This window comes from Podarcis liolepis (genome assembly GCF_965112155.1).
Source record: "Podarcis liolepis genome assembly, chromosome: 3".
Taxonomy (NCBI): Eukaryota; Metazoa; Chordata; class Lepidosauria; order Squamata; family Lacertidae; genus Podarcis; species Podarcis liolepis.
The window spans coordinates 87949871-87967245 of NC_139557.1; the positions used below are offsets into that span (position 1 = coordinate 87949871).

The 17375-nt window shown below is 45.9% G+C and overlaps 1 protein-coding gene across 10 annotated transcripts in view; it reads left to right on the forward strand.

Annotated features, from left to right (window-relative positions):
* Positions 1-17375, forward strand: part of DAAM2 (dishevelled associated activator of morphogenesis 2) — a 216917-nt gene that overhangs the window by 19150 nt on the left and 180392 nt on the right. For 5 of the 10 annotated variants that reach the window (XM_083497181.1, XM_083497174.1, XM_083497177.1 and 2 more), the window contains exon 2: positions 2447-2583. The exons of 2 other annotated variants lie outside the window; for them this stretch is intronic. The gene's annotated coding sequence lies outside the window, so the exon portion shown is untranslated. Of the gene's footprint in view, positions 1-2446; positions 2584-12934; positions 13325-17375 lie in introns of those variants that run through there. 3 more of the 10 variants (XM_083497178.1, XM_083497180.1, XM_083497172.1) reach the window with 3 other exon arrangements.

Genomic DNA, 17375 nt, shown 5'->3' on the forward strand with positions numbered 1-17375 from the left:
CCTTCCCCATTACTTCAGTCCCTGCTAGGGTGGCTTGGGCCCCTGCTGAACCCTTCTCCCCTTTGCAGTGTTCTAGGCAATGTGCTGAACCAAAGGACACCACTCTTTGATGCCAGCCAACCAGCGGATCATGTAGAGCTAGCCAGCTCATTCCCAAAATAATGGGAGCGCCTCCCAGGGTGGCCACATTAAACGCTATCAGTTCTGTGTGCCTTGCCACCCTCATTATCATTGGGACAGTCTGCAAGCGGACTCCTCCTCCCAACAACTCCCTGCCATCAATCGTGGTCACCTGCAGGGGGTTGCTTAAAGGGATGGTCTGTATCTGGTGTTCAGCAGCAAACTCCTTGCTCATAAAATTGCAGGAGCTGCCTGAGTCCAATAACGCCTTTATTTTTAGGGGGTGCCCATTCTGCAGCTCTAGCGACACTTCAATCACTAGAGCAGGTCGAGGAGCTTCTGGCACGGGCACTTTCACTGCTCTTTGGCCTGGCTGCAGTGCCCCAATTGTGGCAACCAGGCGTTGGCTTTTACCTGCTCCACTCCCCCTTCTTCTCCCCCCTCAACAGCTCCCACCATCCCTTGCCATTCCTTCCTCTGGGGGCAGACTCTGGCAAAGTGGCCTGGCTGTTGGCAGAGATAGCATTTCCGGGGGCCCTTTCCCTCCTTCTTAGCTCCCTCGCTGGTTTTTGAAAATGCGCGCGCGCGCGCTGTTCCGATTTCCATCGGCTCTGCCGGCGGGAAAGCTGGCTCAGGAATGTCTGGAATGCGGAACTCCTTCCAACGTTCCCCTCTCCCTTCCCGCCTCTCCAAGGCTCTTGCCTCCTGCCGCGCTCCTATGGTCAGCGCAGATTTGGTCAGCTGATCCATAGACTCCGCCCTGGGGCTCCGTGCCAGCTCGTCTTTCACCCCCGAAGAAAGACCTTCTTCAAATAGCATTTGAACGGGTGCCGCCGATAAATCCCAACTCAGTCTGTGAATCAGCATGGTAAACTCAGTCCAATATTCACGGACAGATCGACTTCCCTGCTTACAAGCCATTAGCTGTCTGCGCACCACCCCTTCCTCAATATCGCTGGAAAACATGATATCCATTGCACGAAAGAACTTCATTGTGTCCTTTAGTATGTCATTGTGCGTTGCCATTAGGGGTCGAACCCAGTCTCTAGCCCCTTTCTCAAGATGCCCAATTACAAAAGCAACTCGCGATTCCTCATCAGGGAACTCATCGAACTGCACATTAAGGGCATATTGCATCTCTGTCCTAAAAGCATGGTAGTCCTTGGGGTCCCCCCCAAATTTCTGCACCAATCCTGGTACCTTTCTGGGGAATTGAGTGGCTCTCCCCTTCTTGTCTGCATCCTGAGCCCTTCTCTCCTCCAGCCTCGCCGTCTGCAGGGCCAGTTGAACCTCCAACGCTCGGTATCTATCTTCCAAGCTTGGACCAGCTCCAGCCCCTGCTCCTCCGGTTCCGGTTGGTTCGCTCATGATGCCTTCTCTTGCACAGGCAGCGTACAAAGACTGTCGGACTGCTGTGAGGGTTTGATTAGCTGCTTGTGCGTGAAAACGTGCTCCCTCAGAGTTTGTGCGACCCCACAAACCTCCGTGTGTGACGGAGCTCCTCAGACATGTCTGCTCTAGTCACTAGTAGAGTCCGACAGTGGCTGTCTGCGGAAGCGTTTCCAGCAAAGAAGTTCCTTAACGGAAACGCGTCTCCTGGACTCACGGCGTGACAGTTTCCTGCGAGGTGTGGGTCTCCCTATGGGAGACTCCGATACCTCCCCACTGTTCTCGCTGGAAGCCTCCCTGAGCCCTCCCTCCTGCTCGCATTCCCTCAGAGACCCACTCCTCCCCCTGCTGGTCCCTGCTTCAGCAGTTGAGTCTCTTTCATCCTGCCTGAGTCCCTCCACCACCTGATGCTCTGATGGCAGTTCCCTGACAGTGTGGCAAGGAAAAATTCCTTTGGTGAGGGCTGCCATCGTTGCCCCCCCCCCCAGCAACTGCTGTCAGAGACAATTGCCTCACTCTGCCTAATAATGGAGGAGATAACCACTAACCATGATGTCCATGCTTTGTCTCTGCTGTCAGAGGCAGTATGTCTCTGAATACAAATTGCTGGGAATCACAGGTGGGTAGAATTCTGCTGCACTCTGGTCCTGCTTTCAGGATTCCCACAGGCATCTGACTGGTCACTTTGAGAAGAGGATGCTGCTCTAGATGGGACATTGACCTGACGCAGCAGGCTCATCTCATATTCTTAAGTTCTTGTAAGTCGCAAAACATATCAGACGCCAAACAGTTGTCTTAATTGGGGGCCTCATTTGAGCTTGAGGCCGAGGACAAGTGGCCCTTGATTGGCCTTCTTCATATCCACAAGCACATTGCATGAAAATATACAAACAACCTTTGCACTGCTGTATACCATGTGTGTCAATTTCTCCAACAGATCATCTCAAGTGTCATAAAAGCTTTGGTCACTCGCTGATGGGCATTGCCCACCATCACGCCTTCAATAGCTGAATGCATAAGGACCTAACCAGAGGGAGAGAAGAGAAGGAAACAAGGTCTCTTCCCATCACACAGGTTAGTACTGAGAAGGATCATGCAGACCTGAGTTGGGGAGCCTGTGGCCCTCCAGATATTGTTGGACTTTGTCTCTACCATTGGCACTACTGGCTGAGACTCATGGGAGTGGGAGGGCCACACAGATTTCCCACCCGTGTTGTAGGCATTAATGGTGATGGCAAGTTGTGTGAATACTTTTTAAAGTATTTATTCTGTTAAAACTGTTGTGTTTTTATCTGGGCTGGAGACCTCCTGACTCACCACATAAGGAAAAATCATTACTGGTAGGCTTGACTCTGGATTTACAACATTTAAAAAACCCCAAAAAACAACCATACAGGATAAAGACAAGGTGTCAGAAATATGAGTCAATGTTATTTCCTTACTCCTTTGCACACTGCTGGGGATACGGGCTAAAAATAGATGGATATATAGTAATATCATAATTTCTTGCAAAAGGGGAAGGGACGACACCCAATCTGAGATGAATACAGAAATAAGCTGTGTCCAGGGAAGCAATCTGTTACATGTTCACATTCAGTGAACGTTTCAATCTGGGGAAAAGATTAGGAATACGAGATATGGAGGAAATTATGGGTTTATGAGAATTTCCACATATCATATGATGTGTTAATGACTATACACAACAGATAGAGAAACTGCAGCTCTCCAGGTGTTTTGGACTAAAACTCCCATCATCCCTGGTCATGCTGGCTGGGGCTGATGGGAGTTGGAGCCCAACACCATTGGGAACACTGCAGTGTCCTCACAGGACCACAGGAAGCTGCCTTGCACTCAGACCATTGGTCCATCTAACTTGGTATGGTCTACACTGACTGGCACCCAAGGGTTTCAGGCAAGAGTCTCTCCCAGCCCTACCTGGAGATGCCAGAGATTGAACCTGGGACCTTCTGCATGCAAGACAGATGCTCCTGAGTTACAGCCCTTTCCTCATCCCTGTTATATATATTCCAAGAAAGAAATGTATAAAGAGAGTAGTTCCCTTTACAAAGGCAGTGTACTCTCATTCAATTGCCATTCATTTCATGGGGAGTTTTCTGGATGGGTGAGCTCATGTTTAAGATCACCACCAGCCTCTTGCTCAGATCTGTGCTGCTTATATACCGTACTATTAAATGTTTGGGGGAGGGCAGGGGGAAGCAGCCACTACCCCTCCTGCTTTGTCTTCCCACCTGTCCTGATGCACATTATCCTTCTTGGGAAGAGTCCAGTGGAGGAAGGGGAAAGGACTTGCAGGTGCTGCCTTCTGTCTCAGTGCCTCAGATGCTGTTAAGTTAAAGGCAGTCCTTCTTAGCATCATCATCATAATATAATAATAATAATAATAATAATAATAATAATAATAATAATAATTAATTTATTTATACCCCGCCCATCTGGCTGGGTTTCCCCAACCACTCTGGGTGGCTACCAATTCTTCTTTTTTCATCTATTATTCTGTGCAGGACAGGGTCTTGAACGATGGGGACAGCAAGAAGGGGAGAATGTTCCCACAGTACTTTAGATGTTATAGTCTACAAGTGGGACCCACAACAACAATTTTATTATTTATATGATGCCCCAGCCACTCTGAGCAGCTCCCAACAGAATATTAAAAACACGATAAAACATCAAACATTAAAAACTTCCCTAAACAGGGCTGCCTTCAGATGTTTTCTAAAAGTCAGATAGTAGTTTGTTTCCTTGACATCTGATGGGAGGGCGTTCCACAGGGTGGGCACCACTACCGAGAAGGCCCTCTGCCTAGTTCCCTGTAACCTCACTTCTCACAGTGAGGGAACCACCAGAAGGCCCCTGGCGCTGGACCTCAGTGTCCGAGCTGAATGATGAGGGTGGAGATGCTTCTTTAGGTATACTGGGCCAAGGCCGTTCAACTATCACAATTTTGGAGGGGGGTGCGCACGCAATTCAATAACATATCAGTAAATTTAGGTTGTGCAATTATAGTTGACCGGGGGACTACTAGTAACCTAAAGATCAGACCTTTTGCTATAAGGAAATTGATGGGAACACGCACAGGAAAGTGTTGGATCACACTTCTTTCAACATAGTGCCATCTAACTTTCCAACAAAGAAATCATAAAAATACTCATGGAGTTTTAGCTTTTTCTCTGTTGATGCTGGTTTTACTCTCTGTGTTATTTATTGCTGGTTGTAAGTTGTGAGTAATAAGTTTGATAAATAAAAAAATTAATCAGGATGTGTGCTCATTAAATAGCCAGCATCATCTAATCTCCCTGCAAATAAATCAGGATGAATACAGGTCATCTGGCACTGCCCTAAGTTTATTTCATATGAGTTTAGGAAGCATATATGGTAAAGGGTCTAGAAACCAAGCCTTATGAGGAGCGCTTGAAGGAGTTGGGTATGCTTAGCCTGGAAAAGAGGTGACTGAGAGGAGATATGATAGCCATCTTCATATATCCAAAGGGCTGTCATGTGGAAGATGGAGCAAGCTTGTTTTCTGCTGCTCCAGAGAGTAGAACCCAAACCAATGGATTCAAACAAATTCAGATGACAAGAGAGGAAATTCCAGCAATGTTAAGAATAACTTTCTGACAGTAAGAGCTTTTTCAGCAATGGAATGGACTCAGAAGGTGGTGGACTCTCCTTCAGTGGAGGTTTTCGCAGAGGTTGGATGGGCATCTGTCAGGGATTCTTTAGCTGTGATTCCCAATTTGCAGGGGCTGGACTAGATGACTCACTCAACCCTACAATTCTGAAATTTTGATTCTATGAAAGGCAGGACTATATATTATCTCAGCTGCCCATATATATGTGTGTGTGTGTGTGTGTGTGTGTGTGTGTGTGTATATATATATATATATATATATATATATATATATATATATGCTTTCGTAGATTTTCACGGGTACAGGAATGCAGGTTTTGGTGTCTTCGGGTGTCTTCCCGTGTAAGAGTTGGGGTGTCTAGGCGACGTTTCGACGAGGTCTCACTCGTCATCTTCAGGCTGGTGCTTTCGGCTTCTTGTTACTGGAACAGAGCAGGATCTCAGTGTTTGAGTTCCTATAAATACTGTTGAGGGGGTGTGGTGTATAGCCTCCGACGTTCTGGGCAGAGAGGAAGTTCCCAGGTTAGTGTGACTTTTCTTCTTTTGTTCCTTAATTACTTGAGGGATATCTTGAGTGATTTCTTGAGTGATATTCTGAGTACCACTTAGGAGGGTCATTAAGTGTGGATTAGTTGCTAAAGCTTTCGTGTCTTGACCTCTTGAGCTTGTGAAGAGTTTTTCTGAGAAGATGGCTGTACTGCACTTAGTTGTGCTCTGGCTTGGCTTCGTGTATAGGGGCGAGCTGTGGTTTTGTGCCCTGTGCCAGTCAGATCTGTGTAGGGATTGCAGGGGGGTGCAGCATCCGGAGGTGCCACTATGGTTTGGCTACTGGATGGTGTCTGTAATTTATCTGTGGAGAGGGTCTGGGTTTGGGTCTGGTGTGGTTGATTGGTGATGGCGTTCTGTGTGCCTCTGGTTCTGGTGTCGGTTTTTGTGGGGAGGGCTAATTTCCAGATGTCTGGCAGGCGGGACGTGTCGTCCCTGAACTGTTTTTCCTAACACCAGCTTCTTCTAAAGGAGAAAAATTGTTTTAAAAAAGAAAAAGAAAAACAGAATGAAGGAAGGCAAATAAGTGGGAGAAGCCCCCTCTACTAGCCTCCCTATTTCCCCTTTGAAATGTTCTCAGTACTTTCAGAGGGGAGCCACAGGAACTCACATTTCCCTACTAACAGGTAGTTCTGCTCTCTCCCCCCCCCCAGCATTCCATGTTTTAAAAGCAGGCAAACGTGTTTTCTTTAGACCTCTGTCAACTCCCTGGAAATCTCAACTGTAGAGGAATTCCTGTAAGTAAAGCCACATTGTGTGCCACACGCTAGCTAGGACCGTTTTCTCCACAATGGGAAGGCAGGTATTTTCCGGGAAAACCAGAGTGGGATACAAATGGTTTTGTAGCCAAAACAAAACAATGGGCTGTGAAGTACAAGGCATGAATCAGGCTTAGCAGCCCACAATCTGCTATATAAAGACTTTGGGCAACAAGATAATTTATAAGTGAAGGTAGCAATGTTGGCCTATAGGGGGTGGGAAATGTTTCTTTTCCCATTCATGCCTTGTTGCATTTTGGAACTTTCGTGGCACCTATCCAAAGCACATTTGAATGTCTGATACCTTCTCCCTCTCTTCGTCTCAAAAGTCAGTGTGGGAGAGAGAGAGAGAGAGAGAGTGCCAGTGCGGTGCAGTGATTTTAGTATTGGATTAAGACCAGAGTGTTGGTATTGGATACCAGAGTTCAATATCACCACTCGGCCATGAAGCTCACTGGGTGACCCTGGGCCAGTCCCTGCTTCTTAGCCTGACCTACGTCACAGGGTTGTTGTGAGGATTAAAAGGGGGGGGGGAAGCGTGCATGCAGCCTCAAGCTTCTTGCAGGGTCTTTGCCCCCACCCTCTTTTCTACGGCTTTGTTTGCCACCTAGCCTGATGACGAGTTCTGCAGAACATGAAAGCTTGCACACTATGAGAAGACCCTTCTTGGATCAGGTCAATGGCCCACTTAGCTGAACATCCTGTTCTCACAGTGGTCACTCAGACACTTATGAGAAACCTGTAAGAGGGACCTGAGTGTGGTCGCAATCTCCTCATTTGTGATTTCCAGCAATTGGCAATCACAGGAAACATGCCTTTGAGAGCTGAGGTGTAGAACACCTAGTAATGGTATTATTTGGAGGAAAAAATAAATCTCCCTACCTCCTGGCTCCCACATTTAGAGTTTCACCCTCTTCCACACCTCCTCTTCCATTGGGCCTGTATAAATGCTTTTTATAGTGGGGAAAAATAATTTTAAAAAGAATCATGTTACGAACGTGTAATTTATTTGCCTACATTACCGGATGCCCCAAAGCATATGTATGGCCCCAAAGGACAACGGTTCCTCCATCTTCATCAACTTTTACTTTTGAGATGGTTCCTTTCAGTCTTCCGCTTACTTTGGTTTCCACTGTCAACTTCAGAAATGTGGAGAGTTGAGAGAAGAAACTCGCTAAATGAAAACAGATCTACTGGAAATGAGCACAAACTGATTGGGAAAGAGGAAGCAGGACTGAGCCAGGATTGGAAGTGGAATTGCTCGCTGAATCCAGATTCCAGCAACGTTGTGCAGTGATATTTTTTCTTCTTCTGCAATGTTCTGTGGGGTTGGAGGATTCTACAATATGGAACATCCTTTAAAACAAAATGGGGGGGGGGAGGAGGTGGATGTCTGGTGTTTCTAAGTGGAGAACAAAGAAAGCAAAGAAACTGATCAGGTGTGATCAAGAGGTGGGAGCAAGCTAAGCACTTTAGAAAAGGGACATGATGTGCCTCCACATAGGATTTACGCCCACCCACTCCCATTTGTAGTGGTAGGGTTGGGTTTGAATGTGATTCAGATTCCTGCTCAGCCATGAAGCTCACTGGGTGGCCCTGGCAAATTGCAACCCTGCAGCACTATTATGAGGATAAGATGTGAGTTACTGTAAGCTTCTTTGAGCACTTGCTGGTAACACTGGCTATCAGCTGAATCAGCTGAAGGATCCCAGAAATCTGAGCACAAAGATTGACCCCAGATTCTCTAAGTGCCTAATGTCCCATACAGTCAGTTCAAGTCCACCATCTTTGAAATAGGGGATTATTTGCAGATGAGGAAACTGAGACGAACAATAGTGACTCAACAGATACACCAGGTGAACCAACGGCTGTTGTGGGACGTGATCCCAGGTCCCACAGTGAACATGCTGTGTACCAGCTGACAGTGTTTGCCAGGCGTAGCTCTCAAGTCAAATTTCTTTGACATCAGAAGTCACCCCATCACTTCAGAGCAGGGATGCAGCCGCAGTGTGTCAGATGTAAGAGACACTTATGCCTTGTAATAACAATGTGTTGGCTATTGCTCACAGTTCAGTTCCCCCATCCACACAACATGGTGCTTAAGCCCTTTGTCAGAGGGAGCAGGCAGCCTGCCACAGAAACTCCATCTACAATAGTTACCTTTGTCCTCAGTTTAACAATACTCAGATTCCTTTGTTTTGACAACTGACCTAACAAACGATTTAGACCAAAGGCTGATACAGAAGCTTTTGCAGAACACTTGGTGCAGAAAACAATTCCCTTTTAGGGCATAATCTCGCTTTTGGAAATGTCCTGCTCCTGGGTTTTTGCACCCCTATTCTTCAAGCCCAGATACATTTATATCCATCAGGTTCTTTGTGTGACCATTGCACTTCAAGGCACACATGAGGGGATCGTTTCACTTCAAAGCATAAGTGAATATTTCTCTTTCTGAATCATGAAACCTGGCTTCCAAAGGAATCTTTGTAATGTTTTAAAAACTTGGTATTCTTTTGGACTGCAAAGGAACAGAACTATCACTAAATTATCTAAGAGACTATCATAGACTGCACATTTTCTTATCTTCAAGCTACACGTACAGTACAATGTAGGAAGTACATTGTGGGTTGTTATTTTTAAATAAAAGATCATTCCTTAATTCTCTTAATTAGCCCAGTGCTTTAGATATACGTAAGTGCTTATTTCCACATACTGTCCTGAAACACAGTTAAGTATTTCCAAATCTGGACTTTGATAACTGTGGCTTTTTTCTCTGTAGCTAAGGTCACAGCCGCACGACACATTTAAGACATCCCTCAAAGAATCCTGGGAGCTGTAGTTTAGCCCTCAGAGAACTATACTTCCCAGAACCGTTACCAAACTTCCCCGATTCTTTGTTGGGGAAGCCATGTGCTTTAAATGTATGGCATGGATGTGATCTAAGTTTCTACATGTACCCAATATTGTCCTGATCAGCGTTCAAGGGACTGAGTGTCAAAGTCCTACTCTTCCCATTCCAAATGGCAGCTGTCAAGCTCTATTGCCACAGAAGCCTTTCTCTCCATCTCTCTTCTGCCTCTAACACTAACAAATGTTGTGCCAAATGTTTTATTTATTTATTTTTGTAAACTGCTTAGAGGGTCTATTTACAAGCAAGGGGCATATCCACTTTATATAAATAAAATCATTGTAGACACGTCCTGGGAGCACCAGAATCAACGCCAAGTTACCATGGATGTTCAGAAGACTAGTAGAGTAGAGAAAACAGTGTTATATTGTGATTGGCCAGTATTGCGACTTATTTGGCCAATATGTACCTTTTCTGTGGTTAGTTGGGCATCTATTCTAGACCAGTGCCAGTCTGCCATCTGTTTCCTTTTGGTCTAGGGAGGCAATTTCTGCTGTTGGATGGGAAACTCTCTTTTTTGTGCAAGAGTCAACAGAATATTGCCTGGTGGGTAGCAAGATGATATTTTCTCCTGTTTCTTCAGGGTGAGAGAGACTCTGAGAATGGCATCTTCCCCACAGCAGGAAGAGCAGGATTCCCACCCTTGTAGCCATTTGCCTGTTGGTGTTGCAGAAAGTGAGAAGGAAACTCTTTGGTCTCCTCTAGACTGTCAGTATTTTGCAAGAAGGATTCAATTACTTGCCGGAAATTAAATCGCTCTGTAGAAACAAATCCACTTAAAAACAAAGCAAGGTTGTTGGTTGTTTTTCATTTTGTTTTTTTGCAACTAGGAAAGTGATGGGGAAATGCTCTAAAAAGTGGAGAATAGATGATTGATTGATGGGGAGATGTGTAAACTCTGTGCAAGCAAATTGGGATGAATGCTTGTTGTCATATTACCTCCCTACGAACAAAACTGGATGCACCCTATACCTTAAAAGCACATTCACAACTCTTTCTTTTTCTCAAGGAATTGTGGGCACTGTAGTTTGTTCCTCACAGAGTTACAATTCCTAGCAACCCTCAGCAAACTATAGTGCCCAGAATTCTTTGAGAGAAACAATGTGCTTCAAAGGTACAGGGTGTACACAGCCATATTCGAACCCCTGTGTAAGCATTGTGCAAGAAAATCAGGATGAATGCTCAGCAAACAGGAGGCTTTCAATCTTTAACTGGGCTCAGCTGGAGGCATGCGTCCATGTGCTATTGAGTGCTTGTGGAGAATGAGCATTGAGACCTTTCCCCTCCTGCAATGGCACAGTTGTGTCTCACAGTTGTGAGCTGAAGAACAGGGAAGTATGGAATCTTCCAGTGGCCCTCTTTGGGCTTCTGGTTGTGCGAGAACCTTCTGGGATGAATTGTTTCCATAGGATGGGAGAAGAAGAATCACAGCATCATAGAGTTGGAAGGGCTTCCATTTAGTCCAACCCCCTGCAATGCAGGAATCACAGCTATAGAATCCCTGACCATCCAACCTCTGTTTTGAAAACCTCCAGTGAAGGAGAGTCCACCACCTTCTGTTCCACTGTCAAACAGCTCTGTCAGAAAGTTCTTCCTAATGTTTAGGCCGAATCTCCTTTCTTGCAATTTGATTAAAATTATTATTCATCAGTCACTTTTTTCCAAAAATGAAACTCAAAGCAACTTACAAAAATGAACATCAGAAACAAATATAAAAAGAGGCTAGAACATCCTAAAATGCACAAATAATAGAAAAACAGATCTACACCACTAAAATTAAGATCCAAAGACGTGGGCGAATAAGAATGTTCTTGCCTAAAAATGCTGCTGATGGTGCCAGGCGAGTCTCCCTGGAGAGAGCTTATCACAAAGTTGAGGAAGCTGTCTTACACTAATTCAGACTTCTGATCGATCTGTGCTGGGGGTGGCTAATCTGTGGCTCTCCAGATGTGGGACTCCAGCTCCTACCAGCCAGGGGCGCCGACTTATAAAAAATATTGGGGGAGTCCATGAATAATAAATAATGAATAATAAATGAAAGCTCATGAATAATAAATAAGCTGATGAATATGCAAATAAAGTGGTGCCGCCTCCTCGTGAGCGAATAGGGGAGAGCGTGCTGCGCCTATTAATCAGCTCCGAAGGAAATTGGGTGGAGCTTTTGCTCGGGAGGGCGGGCAGGAGGCATGCAGCCCAACCCTGTGCATTTTGGGCTGGGGGAGGGGCGGCGATGGTGCTCTGCTGGAGGGGCGCCCGAGATTATTGGGGGGTGGAGCCCCCCCAAACGAATTTTTGAGGGGGCTCGGGCCCCCTCAGGCCCCATGGAGTCGGCGCCTATGCTACCAGCCTCAGTCAGGAGGGCCAATAGCCAGGAATGATGGATGTTGTTGAGCAACATCCAGACAATTTCCCCATCCCTGATCTACAGAGTGGCTTTCCAGAGTTTCTGGCAGGAAGCTTTCCCAGCACTACCTGGAAATACTGGGGATTGAGCCTGGGAATCTTTTGCAGGGAAAGCATGCCTGTACCACTGAGCTCTGGCCCTGCCCACTCCACCATTGTCACATATTTTGGAAGCAAATTCCATACCTGAGCTGTGCTGTGTGTGAAAAAAGCATTTCTGTCTGTCTTGCCCTTAATCTCCATTTAGCATAATGACTGTGAGATCTAGTATTGTGGGAGGGGGAGAAACTGCAAACTTGAGGATCACTTGATTGACAAGGGAGCTATAAATCTGAAAGCTAGTAAGCCAACAAAAGAATAAATATAATATGAAGTAGGGTTAGAGTGGGGCATAGTCTTCTGATTCTTTCCTGTGCTTCTTGCTAATGAATTAGCAGCTGCACCAAGACAATCCTCAAAGCCCCATGGCTACCTCTACCAACATGACTCTATCTCAGGGCATACAGAATATTGTCAGTGGTCCATTGAGAGATCACAAACGTGCGATTTGCAATAGTTTTTATTTTTTTACAAGAAGCAATTTTTTAAAAAAACGAATGCTAAAGTCACTTGCAGATGACCTGCTTATTGCACATTAATCTTGTTTGTTTGCACAAAGTTTATGGCAGTTGAGAGAGAGAGAGAGAGAGAGAATGAACCTCTGGCTTGTGGGTCTCACTAGGCCTCATCATTTTGGCCCACAAGTTGCTTTCAGTCAAATCATGTCCACCTGCCCACATGTGATGTCATCTATGATGTCAGCTGTGAGGCAGTTAAAGGTGCCTGCTATGTCCCTTCCCCAGTGCTGCCTAAACCTATTGGTCTTTGGACACTTTACACAACATTCTGACTGGCTGCACAAAGTTTGTGGGGAGTTCATTCAACACTATTTATCAAACAATCAGTTGGATTTGTTTTCTTGGGTCAGAGCCATTGATCTCCCACACTACCCAGTGCTTTTCCGCATCACTTTCCTTACTGCAAAAATCTCTCCCCCCCCCAACCACACACTCCCGACGTAGCTTTGTGGCACAAAAGTGCCAAGTCCGTTTTGAGTGCCCCACCTGCGCTGACCTCTGCATCCCACCAGCAGAATAGCAGCAGATCGGGAGGGCGTCCCTCAGATTAAGCACGCGCCGCCGCGTGAAGACAGGGCTCCCTTCCCGCGGCAGCGCCCGGGCGCTTCTTCCCCTGCGCGCCCCGTCGGGGCTGTGGCCCCTTTAAGAGCGCGTAGCGCAGGAGCGCCTAGCTGAGCTTGCGGCGCTCGTAAAGCGGCCGCTGGCTGGACGAGGAAGCGGCGCCTGCTCTTTAGGCGAAGGCGAAGACGCCGCTGCAGCGCCAGCAGCAGCAGCAGCCCGCAGGCTCCGCCGCCCCTTTCCCTTGCCTGGTGCACTTGGGCGTCCAGGGGGCTTGGCTAGCGGACACGGGATGGCCGCGCCGGAGCCCTGAGCTCAGCCGTTTGCGGTGAAAGCCAAGTCCGGAGATGAAAAGAAGCGCTGCTTGAGCTTCTGGGTAAGTCCAACCCAAGTGATCGTAGCTTTTTAGGGCGCTCTTTATTTTTAAAAAAACATTCTCCGCAGGCTACATTTATGGTGTCTCCTGAGCAGAGCAGCTGCAAAAACACAAGGGAGAGAGCCGAGATGGGAAAGGAGAGCCTCTCGAGCGTTTGCAGCCCTTTTCTAAAATCAAAATCCCCTTTCCCACGTTAGCTCTTGGGGCGAAGAAGGCAAGCCTGCCAGCCTGCTGGCAAAAAGCGGTGGATTAGAGGACAGGCAGAAGTCGGTGAGAAGAAGCCTTTTTGTTTCTATTTTTGCACGGAATAGGGAGATTATTAACAGTGCAATGCTGTGCATGTCTATTCTGAACTCATTGGGTACATGCAACCTAAATATGACTTTCTTCCACGGGGTTTTCTTAAGGAGACTTGCCATTTATATTTTGCATGTCGAGCATTTTTTTCTTTCTGGAGGCGGCAGGAAATTGTATCGGGAAGAGGTCAATTTCTAAAATGAAAACGAAGGGGGGTTGTTTTGAAGTGCCTGCAGATTTCTGAGTCGCAATCGTCGCCTGTAATTGAAATGGGCAGAAGCGAAGGCGCTGGGTAGCGTCCCTGGGTACAGTTCCCGCGTGGGTCGGGTAGAGGGCGCTGCTGCGACGCCTGGCGATAATCCGCCGTAAAACAGCCAAGGAAGTTGGTAAAACTCAGTTAAGTGAATAATTCAGTGGTGATAAGCTGGTAGAAAGGGAGTGGTGATTCATCAGGGCAGCGAGCACCGCAGTGCAGCATCGGGGAAGCAAACCCATTCATGATTTTGAGTAGACGAGTAGAGTTAGTCACGTGACGTGTTTTAAGAATGAAGCTTTGGCCAATCGGAATAAAGAACATAGTATTAGGAATTCTTGACACACCTTCCTGAAGGTTCATCCCTCTGGTGCCCATAGGTACTACGGAGGGATATGCAGAGCAGCTTAAAACTTTGTGTACTGTTTTGTTGTTGGCAGTGCAGTGATGCATCTGGCTGGATCCTGGTTAAGGAACAGACTTGCGGATCTTCCTAAATACACATACATTGAAAATAGCTGCGCTAATTTATTAACACAAAGTTAATAGTCATATTTTTATTAGGACCAGCTAAATGTCTTAAAGTTATGAGTAATCTGCCAGGTCCCCCAAACTCTTCTGTCTGAATGTTATGCAAAGAAAACAAAATGGGGAGGAAAAAATAACCCAAAAAATGGGGAGGAAAAAATAACCCAAAAAATTATGGTTCTTTTTTGGCCTGTTTTTGGGGTGGGTGTGTTAGCATCCAACCTTAAGAAGAGCTCAGAGGCAATTAAAAACACTTGCTTGTTACTTTGTGACATTTTACTTCTAGTAAAGGGATTGTCCTCCTGTTACTTTTGGACATTGGGATGGTTCAATAAATGTTTCTTCAAAGGGTGTTGAGCTATGTATTCTGAACAGGAAGAGAAGCATGACAGGATGTGGTGTTGTCAGACATATGGTCCATTTAGCCTGGCTTTGTCAAACTTGACAGCAGTGGCTCTTGAGCTGATTTCTAATGCAGATGTGTGAGATTTCTTAACACAGAGACCTGTGTTCCTGCCCCGTAACTGTGTACCAACTATGGTCAAGTGCAGATGGCAGTGAACTTGAAGGGAAAGAAACCTCACATTCATTTTCTTTGCTTTTTTGCTCATGTTGTAATGTTCACTGCCCTTGCTTTTCCTCGCTTTTGCATTACGTATAGTCATGCTCATTATTTTGACCCTAGCTCCTAAAGATGTACTTACTTGTGCATCCCATTGAAGACTCAGACAAAATGAACCTTTGAGATCTGTTCCTGTGGTGTTGCTACTGTTGTTTTGCTGGCGGGACAGAAGGACAGCCTGAGTGGCAGATTTTTTTTAAAAAAATACAAGGTCATCAGCAGTTGATTGTATCTTTAGGATATATCTGAGACTGGCTGAGCTAGGCCATTATAAATGTATTATTCCCCCCTCCCCTTTTTTTGGGCTAAACCCTGTAAATTTAAAGTTACAAAGCTGGGACACAATTTACTGATTTACTGCTGACAACATGAGCTGGTTGCGTCTAATTCTTGGAAAAGCTGATGAAAACATGTTATGAAATCTGCTCATTCAGATCCTTGACATTTACAATTCATTGAGATTCCCCACCCCCACCCTCAGCTCACGCTTATGGGTACTGACTGGTTTATTTATGTACATAAGAGTTGTGCATGGGAAATTTAAGAAGATGCATGTGTTTTCAGATGTACCCAGTCTTCTTAGAGGTATATCAGGGTCATGTTTTTTCTTCATCTTTATTTCATACTTGTGTCTTAAAGACAGAGGGAGGGAAAGTATTGTTGAAAATTGAGAGAGCAGTTTTGGAATCCTAAGAAGTTGATTAGGCTTGTAAGGGAGAGAAGATGTACTCTCGCTTCTGTCAGGTTTTTCAATTGATCCATAGTGAATAACACTTTCCTCAAGCTGGGATTCTTCTTGTATAGATTGGTTGTATTCACTCTGGTATGGAAGCATCATTTTTGGGGGTTAAATTTTGTCATGTGGACCTGTAAAGGGGGGGGGGGAGTGCAGATAAGTTTTAGGTTCTAGGAGGGTATAACTACTGTGGCCAGGGAAGTGACAATACTATCCCTTCCTTTCTGATGGTCACCAAGTGTTCCTTCCAGGAATGAAGACGGCTTGGGCAGCTTTCAGTTGCATGGGAAATGTAGTTTGTATCACAGGGCATAACATTACTTCACCAAATATCTTATTGACTGGGGTGTGAAGCAAGACCTTTTCTGTAGTGGCCCCCTGGTGATGGAATTCCTTTTCTCAAGGGGCCCAATTGACCCCTTTGCTATTTGGACAGGCTGTTAAGACATTCACCCCCCCCAAATGTTTCTGTCCTATTTTGCAAAGTATTGTTTTTGCTCTCACTTTATTTTCTGTTCGAGCGTACATTACCAATTGTTTCAGTTTATGCAGTGAGCCACAGAAAAAGGTTGGATAAAAATATTTGAAATCAATAAAATAGGGGATGAATATTCCCCAGATACCTGCCCCCCCACCCTCTTCTGCTGCATGGCAGGCTGGGTGGGAGCAATGAGCACCTATCAAATCCTGACTAGGGAGAAGGCTTGTATCTCCCTTAACAGCAATTCCGTTTTGGAGATCTATGGCTTTTATTGAGTACACCAGACTTTTTCAACCTGATGCCCTTCTGATATTTGGAACTGCAGTTCCCAACAGAAACTGTTGGGACTAGGTGGGTCTGCTGGGAGCTGTAGTGCAGAACATTTGGCAAGCCTTAGGCTGGCAAAGGCCAGGCTACACCAACCTCCTTTCAGGGACAACTGAAGGTGGCGTCAAAAGGGGGGAGGGGTACTTGTTTGGCATATTCACTAATATTAAAAAAAAAATCAATGAATGAGCAAGTGCTGGAAAACCTTGCTTGAACTGTTTAGTACAAACACGACACTGCTTTCTGTCTTGGATTGATTTAAAAAATATATAATTTCTTGGCTTCTGACATTTCCCCCCCCCCCCCCGGGTGGTGCACTGCATTTCTGTGGACACATGACCCCAAAGTCTCCAAAGCCTTTGAGTGAATTTGCCTCCTGCTGACCGTGGTCTTAGCAACCCGACTGCCCCTCCGCTGCAGGGTATCCACAACAACTTGTTTCTTGACAGGATGCCCTGCTAAAATGACCTACTTTTTGCACCCTGCCACCTGTTTTCTGCACTCGCATGCTGCTCATTCTGGTATGTGTGCATAATTGCAATCCAGTCCTTTTAAATGCTGTTTTATGCTTAGCAAGTGCAGTGACTGAAATCTTCTGTTCATGGAATGGCTGCGTTCCGGGCAGAGCAATAGAGAGGGAAGGTCAATAGCTCAGTGGCAGAGCGTCAGTGTTGCATGCAGGAGGTCCCAGGTTCAATCCTCAGCTTCTCCAGGTAGGGGTGGGAGAAAACCTGACCTGGAAATCATGGAGAGCTGCTGCCAGTCAGTGTAGACAATACTGTGCCAAATGGATCAATGGTCTGACTC